We start from the raw sequence: 12,003 nt of genomic DNA, 5'->3' as shown, positions 1-12,003 counted from the left end.
GTACTTACACACACACACACACACACACACACACACACAGAGAGAGAGAGAGAGAGAGAGAGAGAGAGAGAGAGAGAGAGAGAGCTTGAAAAGTTTAAGGCTGAAGAAAAGAGTAAAAGAAAAATTGCATAAACCATGGACTCCTTAGGTAGCACCAATGAAGCCATTTTTCTGAAAGAGAAGTTTTTTCTTCCCACTTCAACTTTAAGATGTCTGAAGCAAAAAAACAAGTAGTTCTGTGAAATAAAGGAGTCATTTTACATTGAGTAAAGGCTCCCTGCTCAAGAAGAGTGATACTCTCTATCTATACACTTAATGAGAGAATCATGAAATTCAAGAAGTAAAAGTTGAGAAAGTTAGAATAAGATAAATCTATGATTGAAGTAGTGAGGCCATAACACTCATTTCCAAGTAGCTAATAAGACACACTCAGAACTGGTACTAGATAATGCAACCAATTAGACCAAACCGACACCTGAACTGACCAATACATTTGTCAATGCAGGGCATGTTTACCACTGTACAAACAAAGTTCTCTTAGACAGACCGTACACTCGGACAGTTCAGAATACACCAGAAACCTGAAGGTCTGAAGTTACATTACATGTGTTTACTGGCCACAAAATTATGTGGGGTTTACTCACGTGACAAATGCCAAAATACCACCAAGTATTTGGAAATTAAATAACATGTTTTTAAGTAACACACTGATAAGGATAGAGATGACAGGGGAAGTTAGAAGCTATTTTGAACTAAATAGCTGTAAAGCTCAGCCTACGGAAATGTCTTAGGTGTAGCTAACACATAGGCAGGCAGAGATGGATAAGGTTTCAATAGAGAAGGAAGGGTTCAAACCATCAATGAACATCTACCATGAGACTCATGCTGCATCGTTCTTGTCCATTTTCCAATTTTTACTCATTTTAATTAAATATTTTATTTAATATTAATTCATATCATGTGTTTGGATTCCATCCATTACCCTTTCCTCCAATGCCTTGCACAGGCCCCCCAACTTTTCCCTTCCAACTGTGTGTATATTTATTTGTTTGTTTGTTTGCTGCCTTACTTGATTTCTTGCTTGTTTGTTTGTTTTAAATCAATACCCAGTGAGTCCACCTTGTGTTGCTTGGTATATGCATGGTGTGGAATATTCTGATGAATAACTCAGAACCAATACCCATGAAGAAAAGGGATTCTCCCTCTTTTCTTTAAATTACTGAGTTAAATATGTGGAATAAATTACATGAAATGAAATTGTCTGATGTTAATTCAGGTTTATTATTTTCTTATGGTGGGTATTAACATGGTATATAACTTTTCCCATACTTTCATTTTCATTTCTTCAGTCTGTTTTTGTCAGTAAAAGGAGGATTTCATTTTAAAGAATGATGTGTATTGCATGGCAGAGCATTAGACTCACTTTATGGTTCTTTTGATTGGAATGCTTTGCTGCTTCTATTTAATATAATTATTTTAGGCTCTAACTTGAAACAAAAGCAACTTTGATAAGTGCTTAACTTTTGAAAGATTTACTATTGTTTTGCTTTTTCCTTTCATACTTATCTCAATATCCCTCTATTTCTGAGTTTTTGTAAATTTTTTAAATTTATTTATTTTATGTATATGAGTACACTGTCACTGTCTTCAGACACACCAGAAGAAGGCATTGGACCCTATTACAGATGGTTGTGAGCCACCATGTGGTTGCTGGGAATTGAACTCAGGACCTCTGGAAGAGCAGTCAGTGCTCTTAACCAATGAGCCATTTTTCCAGCCCAAGTTTTTGAAATTTTATAAGATTACAATTCAGACAATTTCAGTATCAACATTTTAAAATCCCAATGCCATACATAATACTCTTCTCTGTAGGTTGTTGGTCAAGATGGCCCCAGAGGCCCCTAAAAATTAATGTCCATCCCAATTCTGTAGTGTCAATCTCTACATCACAGGGCATCAATGGCACTCAAACCTTGAAGAACTCCAGTGAGAATGCATGAAAAAAAGTCTGGAGTAACAGCTCCTTACCTTGGGCACTCAGCCAGATCCACTTGATAGATATAACAAAGGGTTGGAAGACACATTTGAAATCAAAGTGAAACTGATTCTTAAAACAATGTTGATAATATTTTTCTGTGGTATAATTTTTAACTTATATAGCATATTCGATGGAGATCCATAGATATTTTGGCCTAACAAATTTCTTACTTGGAAACCACTATATTGCAATGTTATAATATGACTGGGAGGTATTGTAAATAGTACAGAAAACTACTGTGTGACCATCCTTAAATAACAGATTTTCTCCATCAACACTCTTTTCCCCTCCTCATAATATCTCTACAGTGCAGTGAGAGACACACAGGAGACACAATTTCACTTAGCAGGAAGAAATGTCTTCCCACCTGCACAGCAATGCCAAGCTTCGTTTCCAAAGTGCAGTACTGACTCTCCAGCCCTGTGCATTGTATTTCAAGTCAAGCAGACCTAGGAGAGCAACAGACGAAAGAAGAGCCAGTTGTCCTGAATCTGTCTGCCGTGATTGCTACAGGAGGAATTTTATTTCAGTTCCGTATCAGACATCCCTGTTCCATGAGGCTTTATCATACTTAACACATGAACACAGCAATGGGGCCAGTAAAACATCACAGATCTTACAGTTGGACACCAGGGGGCAGTGCTTCAGTGAAACACTACTCTCTCCCTCCACAGGGAGCGTGCAAAGGACTGACTCTCAATAAAGAAAAATAGACTTAAACATTTTGAGAAGGAGGTGAGCCTTGCCTGAATACATACAGGATGCATATTATAAATTTTACCAAGCATCTGTGGCTGGGAAATGATAGACCCTACAGATCAACAGACAAGTTTGCTAAATGAGCACAGTATTAAATTGTATTTTTAGCATGAATCTCACAGATAAGCAGGAAAATGGGTGGACTTATAATGTATAATATGAAGAGAGGTTACACAATCTCAGAAGCAGAAAAAAAAAGCTCTCCTTCATATGGGGATCACAGCCTAGTATGCATATGTACACATGTAAACAAAACTAGTGATGAAGAAGCCTAAAAATCAAACAAAGTACAGAGAAAAACTGTTTACCGAATGCCCAGCCATAAATGGTACATCTAACACACACACACACACACACACACACACACACACACACACACACACACACACAGCTCTGGGCCATATTGGAAGGAGGGGTGAAAAGACTGTAAAAACAGTGGCTTCTGGACTTGACACCTGATGCACTCATGAACTCACATCTGCACAACATCAAGATAGCAGTCCACCATGGATGGGAGAGACACATGACCCCCATGACTAGCTAAGGAACTGTTGACAATTGATAACTATTAAAGGAAGGAGAAGGAATAAGTACTCTTTGTGGGGTAGCACCTGATAAGTTTCTCATCCTCCAGTGAATGATCCTATATCCATCAATAAATGGGCAGTAGTAATTGAACTTAGCAGGCTTCTTAAAAAAAATAGAAAGAGTTTCCAGTCCACACATTCACCTGGGGCCGATCACCCCATGCCTATTCTCTCCCATACCCCACAGCTTGCCTGTTTCCCAGGAGGTCTGCTGTAACCAGGGACACAGCCTGATTGTCTCTCAGGAGGTCAACCATAACCAAGGACAAAGGTGAGATGCTGACCCCAATGCTGGAGTCAGCTGGGACACCCACACACAGAGAACCCAGCAGACCTAAGCTCTATCCCACTCTTCCTGAGGCCCATAGCCCTTCTAATCTGTATCTCTATCTGCAACTGGGGAGGATCCTGCCCCTGGACCCTAAAGCCTGCCTCTCTCAGGAGGTTTGCCCTAGCCAGGGACACAGGAGGTCTGCTCTAACCAGAGACACAGGAAAACTCACTTAACCAAAGACTGTACTGCCTGCCTCCCAGGAGTCCTATTCTAACCCAAGGAGGCTGGATCCAGTCAGAGACACCCAGGCCAGTTAGCATTAGAGATAACCAGATGGTGAAAGGCAAGCACAAAAACATAAGGAACAAAGTCCAATGTAATTTGGCACCATCAGAACCTAGTTTTGCCACCACAGCAAGCCCTGGTTATCCTGACACACCTGAAAAGCAAGATTCTGACCTAACCTTATGAAGATGCTAGAGGCCTTTAAGGAAAAAATAAATAACTCCCCTAAAGAAATGCAGGGAAACACAATCATGCAGGTGAAGGAATTGAACAAATTTGTTTAAAACTTAAAAATGAAAATAGAAACAATAATGAAATTCTAAATGGAGGAAACCCTAGAAATTGGTAACTCAGGAAAGAGATCAGGAGCTATGGATGCAAAGACCACCAACAGAATAGAAGAAATGGAAGAGACATGATACCAGAGAAAATATTGACACATTAGTCAAAGAAAATACAAAGCATAAAAATCTCCTAACCCAGATCAAACAGGAAATTCAAGACACAATGAAAAGACCAAACTAAGAATAATAGAAATCGAAGAGAGTAAAGATTCTGAGTTCAAAAGGGCCAGAAAATATCTTCGACAAATCATAGAAGAAAACTTCCATAACCTAAAGAAAGAGGTGGCTTTAAACATAAAAGAAGCCTACAGAACACCAAATAAATTGGACCAGAAAAGAAAATCAAAATGCTAAATGCACAGAATAAAAAAGGATATTAGAAGCTACAAGGGAAAAAGGTCAAGTAACATATAAAGGCAGCCCTATCAGAGTAACACTAGACTTCTCAAAAGAGACTCTAAAACCCAGAAGACCCTGTACCGATGCCATGCAGACCCGAAGAAAATACAAATACCAGCCCAGACTACTATACCCAGCAAAACTCTCAATCACCAAAGATGAATAAATCAAGATATTCCATGACAAAACCAAATTTGAAAAGTATCTTTCTACTAATTCAGCCCTACAGAGGATAGTAGAAGGAAAACTCCAACACAAGGAGGATAAGTACATGCAAGAAAACACATAATAATAATAATCTCACAATAAATCCAAAAGAACAGAAACACACACACACACACACACACACACACACACACACACACACACACACACTATCAATTCCAACAACAAAAATATCAGGAACTAGCAACATTTGGGACTCAATTCCCCAATAAAACGACACAGGCCAACAGACTAGATACATAAACAGAATCAAGCATTTTGAAGCATATAAGAAACACACCTCGGTGACAAAGACAGATACTACCTCAGAGTAAAAGGCTGGAAAAAAAAAGATTTCCAAGCAAACATTCCCAAGAAACAAGCTGTAGTAGCCATTCTAATATCTAACAAAATAAACTTCCAAACAAAAGTTATCAAAAGATATGGATAAGAATATTTCATTTTAAAAAAGGATATGTCAGACTCATCAAAGGAAAAAATCCACCAAGATGAAGTCTCAATTCTGAAAATCTATGCACCAAATGCAAGTGCACCCACATTCATAAAACAAACATTACTACAGCACAAAACACACATTGAACCTTACACAATAATACTGGAAGACTTCAACACCACACTTTAACTAATGGCCAGGTCATGGAAACAGAAATTAAATGGAAACACAGTGAAAATAACAGAAACCATGAACCAAATAGATTTAACAGATAGCTACAAAATATTTTTCCCTAAAACAAAAGAATATACCTTCTCCTCAGCACACCATTGAACCTTTTCCAAAACTGACCATATAATCAGTCACAGAACAGGCCTCAACAGATACAACAAGATAGAAACAGTCCCATGCATTCTATTAGATCACCACAGACTAAGGCTGGTCTTCAATAACAACACAAACAACAGACAGCCCTCATTCTCAAGGAAGCTGAACGACTCTCTACTAGATGATAACATGGTCAGGGAAGAAATAAAGGAATTAAAGACTTCCTAGAATTTGAGGAAAATGAAAGCACAGCATACCAAAACATAGGACACAATGAAAGCAGTGCTAAGAGGAATATTCATAGCACTAAGTGCCTTCATGAAGAAATTGGGAAGATCCTACACTGGCAACTTGCCAACACACATGAAAGCTCTAGAACAAAAAGAACCAAACACTCAAGAGAAGTAGTCATCAGGAAATAATCAAACTCAGGCTGTAACCAACCAAATTGAAACAAAGCAAAGAATATAAAGAAACAAAAGAAAGAAAGAAAGAAAGAAAGAAAGAAAGAAAGAAAGAAAGAAAGAAAGAAAGGAAGGAAGGAAGGAAGGAAGGAAGGAAGGAAGGAAGGAAGAAAGAAAGAAAGAAAGAAAGAAAGAAAGAAAGAAAGAAAGAAAGAAAGAGGAGGAGTAGGAGGAAGGAGGAGGAGTAGGAGGAGGAGGAAGGAGGAGGAGGAGAAGGAGTGCTGGTTCTTTGAGAAAATCAATCAGATAGATAAATTTTTACCCAAACTAACTAAAAGGCACAGAGACCAAATTAACAAAATCAGAAGAAATGAAATTGCGGACATAATAACTAAAACTAGAGAAGTTAAAAAAATCATCAGCACTTACTCCCAAAGCCTACTAGAAAACTGGAAAATCATGATGAAATGCATGGTTTTCTAAACAGATACTATGTACCAAAGTTAAATCAAGATCAGCTAAACTATCTAAATACTTTCATAATCCTTAAGGAAATAGAAAGAATAGAAAGAAACATTAAAAACATCCCAACAACAACAAAAAGCCCAGGGCCAGATGATTTTAGTGCAGAATTCTACCAGAACTTCAAAGAGGAGCTAACACCAATTCTCCTCAAATATTCCACAATAGAAACAAGGACACTGCCTAATTCATTCTGTGAAGCCACAGTTACTCTGATACCTAAACCACACAAAGATCCAACAAAGAAAGAGAACTTCAGACTAATTTCACTTATGAATATCGATGCAAAAACAATAAAGTTTTTGCAAACCAAATCCAAGAACACATCAAAACCATCAATCACCATGATCAGGAAGGCTCCATCCCAGGGACGCAGGGATGGCTCACTATATAAAAATCCATCAGTGTGATCCACCATATGAACATACTCAAAGAAAAAAACGCATGATCATCTTATTAGATGCTGAAAAAACTACAACAAAATACAGTACCCCTTCATGTGAAAAGTAGAGCACCAGATAGGGTGTCCTATTTTTTGGGCATATACCCAAAAGATGCTACACCATATCACAAGGACATGTGCTCCATTATGTTCATAGCACTCTTATTTGTAATATCCAGATGCAGGGAAGAACCAGATGTCCCTCAGCTGACAAATGGATACAGAAATGTAGTTCATTACACAATGGAATACTATTCACCTATTAAAAATAAGGACATCATCAGTATTTAGTATTTGATAAAGCTTTCTTTAAATTTGGCCCAAAATTGTGGGATTGATTTTTTTCCAGAGAAACTCAAGATTAAAACTTTTCTTCTCTCTAAACCCTTCCATATACCCCTCTTTTCTTGCAGAATCATGACCTCTCATCTTATTAATTGCTATATGCTTATGTGTGTTTATATGTACATGTATATGCATATATATATTTCTAAGTATAACCTGCTAAGTCTGCATAATGTTATTTGTAAGTATGTTTTCAGGGCTAATATTTTAGTATTTTCTAGGTCTGAAGGAAAACCCAAGTACCCCAAAGGACCAGCCCACTAAGTTCAAGTTGACAGCCCCCCACCCCCGCCCAGCCTCGGCTCAGAAGGATTGCTGGCAGATACTTTCCTCAGCAGCATGAGAGAACCTATGAGAAGGGTTTCTGTCTGCAAGAGCTAATCCCCTATCTCCCCTTCCTCTGGCCCAGGAAACATCCAGTTCCCTGTCCACATACCTATGGTACATGCCAAAGCCAGTGCTAGTCTCCAGGCTCCTCTGATCCAAGTTCACTCTAGCCTCCTGGCTTTCCTCCACTCCCCTATACCCTAAACCTCCAGACTGCTCTAGTTCACGGTATTTCCTCCTCCCACCCTGCAGGTTTTTCTTTATACCCCAGGATGTTCCCCTCATCTCTCATCCTCTTCTCTCTGATCCTCTGGGAGCTATCCCTGACCCCTGACCCTTGCCAGGGTCTCTCTCTCTCTCTCTCTCTCTCTCTCTCTCTCTCTCTCTCTCTCTCTCTCCATATCTCTCATCTGTAATGAAAACATTTTCCCAACATATATATCTGGAGATTCAGAGACTTCTCTGCCCTAGCTAACAATATTGAAAAACCAACTGTTGTGTTCTTCCCTGGGAATTCTTGTTTGGGTTCTTGTCTTTTGCCACTGCTCAATCAGAAAATAAAGGTTCTTTCATTCCCAGACCACAAGGTCTGCGCAGGCTGGGAAGTGTGGCTAACCACACGCGGCTGTTCCACCTGCTCCTCAGCTCAGCGCATTAAGCTCAGCACCTAAGCCTGAGCTTAAGAACAACAACTAGGGCTGAGGCTGGAACCACAGGGGCCACAGACTGAACAGTGAAGCAGGCACTGATGGTGCTCACTGGGATAATCTGAGGACCCACTTAAAATTTATTGCATGACGCAGTATCTTTTTAAATTTAAGATCTTTAAAATGTATTTGCTTTAATTTTATGTTTTATTGCATAAAATACATAAAGTTTTTTATTTTATTTTTAAAGATTTGTTGTGTTCTACTTCACTTCCCAGGGAGATCTGTGCATCCATGCACCTTAGAGCACTCCTTGTTATTTAGCCTCTCTGGATCTGTGGATTGGAGAACGATTACCCTTTACTTTACATCTGATATTCAATTATAAGTCATTACACACCATGCTTGTCTTTCCGTGTCTGTGTTACTTCACTGAGGATTTTTTTCTAGTTCCTTCTATTTGCCAGAAATTTTCATAATGTTATTTTTTTTAACATCATGGCGCTGTGACTCAGGGAGTGTGGGTATGAGGGATCGGGTGTGGTGGGGGATGGTAAAAGAGAGTTGGGGAGAGACAACTGGAACTGGAGGGCATTTTGGAGTCTGTGTGAAAACCTAGTGCACTAAAAACATCCAGGATTCTTCTACAAGGGCGACCCTGGCTGAGACTCCCATTAATGAAGGATACAGAGCCTGTCCTTCTGTAACCAGGCGACTTTCAGAGATGAGACTGGGTCACCAACCTAACCACTAATCTTCACCTACTATAATCTACCCTTCCTGAAAGATTCGCTGGGACAATGGAGGCTCAGAACTCGTGGGAGTGGCTAACCAATCACTGGTCTAATGCGAAGTTCACAGCATGGAAAGCCCAGGGTTGGCGTTGCCTCGATGACTAGGAACCGGAAACTGAACAGCCCAGACACCCAAGATGAAAGAAATCAATGAAAGAATCCTAATGCTATCCTGCTCTATTCACAGATCAGTCTGTAGCCCAGTCATCAGGAGAGAGGCTTCCTCCAGCGGACGATGGGAGCAGACTCGAGACCCACAGCCACATATTGGGCAGAGAGCCCAAGGTGGAGGTGTTCGTCAGCTCCCTCCCCTCAAAGCTCAAGGAACCCCCTCCCCCAGAAGAGGGGGAGGAAGAATTATAGGGGCCAGAGGAGGACCGCAGGAGAACACAGCCCACAGAGCCACCTAAGCAAGGCTCACAGGGGCTCACAGAGACTGAGGCAGCAGTGAAGGTGCCTGCATGAGTCCGCAGTAGGCCCTCTGCATGTATATTATGGTCGATAACTAGATGTTCTGTGGGACACCAGTGGGAGTGGGACGGCTTCTGACTCTTTTACCTGCTCTTGGGACCCCTTTGCTCTTACTGGTTTGCCATCCCTAGACCTGATATAAGGGTTTATGCCTGCATTTAATTTTTCTCTTCATGCTCTGTGTTATTCATATTCTTGGGATTCCTACATTTTACTGAAGGGAAGAAGAGAAGTGGATCTGAGGGATTGGAGAAAGAGTATTGTAAAATGTATTAATCCCATCCTGAGGTGTCTACCTTGCCTTAGCTATTTAAGTTCCAGGATGAAAGGCACACACATTCTTTATATTTACAATAAGCCTTAAACAGTACAAGAGCTGGGTGGCTGCCTACCCTCTATGCTGTTAGAATCTACTTTCCTATCAATAACCTCAAGTTATTACTTATTATTTACTCTGTTTATCTGGGCTGTTCTTAACTCCAATCAGCCAGCCCTCAGGGACATGATTTTATGACTCACCCAGTGCAGAGTGGCTTCCCCTTCCTCCTCTTAACCCATGGTGGCTTCTCTCTCCTCCATTCACCTGCTTCTTCTCCTTGTGGTTCCTCCCTGAACCCCCAAGCCTGGGAAACCTAAACCCCACCTATGTCCCTTCTGCCTAGCTATTGGGCTTTCGCAGTTTATTTACTGATCAGAAATTACTTGGGGCCAAGGTGTATATGTGGACTCTCTAATCTCTGGGACAACCAGGTCTTGTGTGCCTGCGTGCACTTAGCATTACAATAGACAGCAAAATTCAACAGGAGAGGAAACTGCAGTTGGGATGTATTGTATGAGAGACAAACAAATAAATTGTTTTAAAAGATTTGATTTGTTGTACAGGGCATCAAGACGCACTCCATTTTGGAGAGGCTTCTGTGTGCTGCTGAGTTTAATGTGTATTAATATGTATTCTTTGGAGGTTGAGTGGAATATTCTGTAGATATCCGTTAAGTTCATTTAAAGTATGATGTCTTTAATTTTGATGTTTCTCTGTTTACCTTTGTCTCAATGACCTGCCTGTTAAAGAAATTGTGGTTCTCAAGTAACCCACTATTAATGCATTGGTGTCAAACTGTGCTTTTAAACACATAAGAACAACTTTTATAAAACTTGCCATCTCTGAGTTTGGTTCATACATATTTAAAAGAGTATACCCTATTGATTAGCTGTTCTCTTGATTGAATCAAAATGTCCCTCTTTTCTGACTGATTTTAGTTTGAAGTCTATTTTATCAGCTATTAGGAGAGCAGCGCTTTGCTTCCTGGTTCCACCCAGCTTTAGTAGGTTTCCCTATCAAAGGCGGTGATTGTCTTTAAAGTTGAGATGAGTTTCTTGTAGGCAGCATGGGGATGTTGTTTCCTGATTCATTTGGGTAGTCTGCTTTTTTTTTTTTATTGGAGAACTGAGATCACTGACATTTAATGTTACTGAAGTGTGTGTTTTAGATGTAGTCATTGTGTAGCTGACCTTGAGAGACCAGATCTTTTGGGTTCAGACTTCATCTTAGAGAACCTGACCAAAGGTTGGACTCGAATAAACTAACAAACTGATACCTGGTACCAGTTCTGCACCTCCAGGTTATAAGCCTGCCCCTGACACCTCACACTTCTTAGACAACCACCAAACCGGAGGAAAACAGAAATTAAGTTTATGGTTAGGCTCCCAGCACCAGGCAGTTATGTTAAAGAATATATGGTCCCCCCAGTCATTTGTGTGCCAGGGTAAACACTTGCTTCTTGTGCGCTTGAAATTGGGACTCCACCTTCTTGTCTTGCTGTGTCCAGATTGGCACAGAGCCCAAGTTCGAGCTTGTAATAAAGAGACCCTAGTGCGATTGCATCAGAATCAGCTCCTGGGTGGTTTTTGGGATTCATAAATGCTTCCTAGGACAATAATTTTCCTGTTGTTTGTGTTATTGGTGGAATTTTGTATCTGAATAATTGTGGGACAAGTAGAACTGTGTCACCAGACAGAAAAGCTGGTAAGGCCAAGCAGATTAAGGAACCCCAGAAATTCTCATAATTGAAAATGATAAGCTTTTGAATCTTCCCCTGTCCTGGTTCCTGCCTGGGGCACATGACCATGACACATCACTAAAAGGATTAAGACAACTGATCTTGTAACTTGCCCCGACCTGCAGGGCAGTCAACCAGGGACGGGGTCAGCCTAGGAAAGAATGGAGGACAAGAGATGCAAAGAACGGACAGCAATTCAAGAAGTCTGATCAAGCTGACAATTTTTAATTTTTCTCAGTTAGAAGATATACTGGTAGAAGCAAAATGTGGGGAGGGGTTGGGTAACCACAAAAGAATGGGCCTGGCTTGATGACCAGGATATT

Source organism: Rattus norvegicus, chromosome 15 (genome assembly GCF_036323735.1).
Source record: "Rattus norvegicus strain BN/NHsdMcwi chromosome 15, GRCr8, whole genome shotgun sequence".
Lineage (NCBI taxonomy): Eukaryota > Metazoa > Chordata > Mammalia > Rodentia > Muridae > Rattus > Rattus norvegicus.
The sequence above is the reverse complement of the archived record's forward strand: the minus strand, read 5'-3'. Positions refer to the sequence as shown.